This window comes from Crocodylus siamensis, chromosome 1 (genome assembly GCF_052110815.1).
Source record: "Crocodylus siamensis isolate JL-2025a chromosome 1, ASM5211081v1, whole genome shotgun sequence".
NCBI lineage: Eukaryota > Metazoa > Chordata > Crocodylia > Crocodylidae > Crocodylus > Crocodylus siamensis.
The window spans coordinates 182,645,889-182,647,502 of record NC_143395.1 but is presented as its reverse complement, the minus strand read 5'-3'; the positions used below and the strand labels follow the sequence as shown (position 1 = coordinate 182,647,502).

Here is a 1,614-nt window from a genome sequence, read left to right as displayed (position 1 = left end):
AATTGTTGAATTGTTGGGCCCATAGTCCCCTAGTTTTACATTGAGAGCCTCATAGGACACCAAGTCAAAGGCCTTCCTAAAGCCCAAGTAAATGATGTCAACCTCATCTCCCACATCCAGGTGGTGAGTAACCTGGTCATAGAAGGAGATGAGGTTAGTCAGACATGACTTACCCATGAAAAAACTGTGCTGGCTGTTGTTCAGACTTTTGCTTTCTACTAGTTTATCACATATGGACTCCTTCAGAAATGTATTGCGGATTTTTCCTGGGGTTGAGGTCAAACTGACTGGTGTGTAGTTCCATTGGTCCTGTCTCCTCCCCTTCTTGAAGATGCGCATGACATTGGCCCTCTTCCAGTCTTCCGGGACCTCTTCCAAGTGCCAGGAATTCTCAAAGAGGTTTGCCAGAGGTCCCATGATGACTTTGGCTAGTTTGTTCAGCACTCTCAGATGGAGCTTATCTGGTCCTGCTGACTGTTGGTAGGTGATCATCCTTATTGTGACTATTCTGTGTCATATTTGCATTCAGAAAGCTATCACTCTTAGACTGATGGAATACAGATGTGAAGTACTCATTCAGGAATTCAGTTTTCTCCTTGGTTTTGTTGATCAGAGGTCCAAATGCATTGAGCAGCAGTCCCATGTTTCCACGGGTTTTCCTCCTGCTACCTATGTACCTATAGAAGAACTTATTGACCTTGATTTTGGTTGCTAACTTGAATTCGGTCACTGCCTTTGCTTTTCTAATCTGCCACCTACAGGTGTGGGCCAAACATACGTGGTTCTCCTTGGGACCTATTCCTACCTTCCATTGTTGGTAAGCCTCCCTTTTCTTTTTAAGAAGATCTGTGGCATCCCTATTGAGCTAAGATGGCCTCCTGGCACCTGCGCCACCTTTTTGTATACAAGTATGGACAACTTCTGTGCACCAAGAATCGTGTTCTTAAGGTCAGATCTGGCCAAGTGTTCTTCCCAGGAGATGTCAAAAGGCCACAAACTCCAGGTGAGCCTTGAACTCACAACCTTGGCATTGCTCTACTGTGTAACTGCTATATAAGTACCACGTGCTAACCAATTGCACCACTGGAGCCCCTGTGCAAGATGCAGGTCATTTAGCCAATTTGGCTAAAATGTGGCTCATGGCAGGTGCAGAAGTAAGTTGTTCCTAAGGTTGTATAGCTATATAACTAAATGACCCATAGGGGCTCCAGTGGTGCAATTGGTTAGCACATGGTACTTATATAGCAGTGCACAGTAGAGCAATGCCAAGGTTGTGAGTTCAAGGCTTACCTGGAGCATGTGGCCTTTTGGCCAGATCTGACCTGTTGTATACAGAAAGGTGGCACAGGTGCCAGGAGGCCAACCTATCTCAATAGGGATGTCACAGATCTTCTTAAAAAGAAAAGGGAGGCTTACCAACAATGGAAGGTAGGAATAGGCCACAAGGAGAACTATGTACGTTTGGCCCGCACCTGTAGGTGGCAGATTAGAATATATACAGGCATACCTCATTTTATTGCGCTTCGCAGATATTGTGGTTTTTTACAAATTGAAGGTTTGTGGCAACCCTGCCTCGAGCAAGTCTATCGGCGCCATGTTTCCAACAGCATTTGC

At 45.4% G+C, this 1,614-nt stretch overlaps 2 non-coding genes across 2 annotated transcripts; one reads left to right on the top strand and one right to left on the bottom strand.

The window, feature by feature from the left end:
- Positions 1–995: 995 nt before the first annotated feature.
- Positions 996–1,090, bottom strand: TRNAI-UAU (transfer RNA isoleucine (anticodon UAU)). The gene is made up of 2 exons: positions 1,053–1,090; positions 996–1,031 (listed from the first exon to the last, which is right to left on the bottom strand). It is a non-coding gene; the product is annotated as a tRNA-Ile (tRNA).
- Positions 1,091–1,204: 114 nt separating this feature from the next.
- Positions 1,205–1,298, top strand: TRNAI-UAU (transfer RNA isoleucine (anticodon UAU)). The gene is made up of 2 exons: positions 1,205–1,242; positions 1,263–1,298. It is a non-coding gene; the product is annotated as a tRNA-Ile (tRNA).
- The last annotated feature ends 316 nt before the right edge of the window (positions 1,299–1,614 follow it).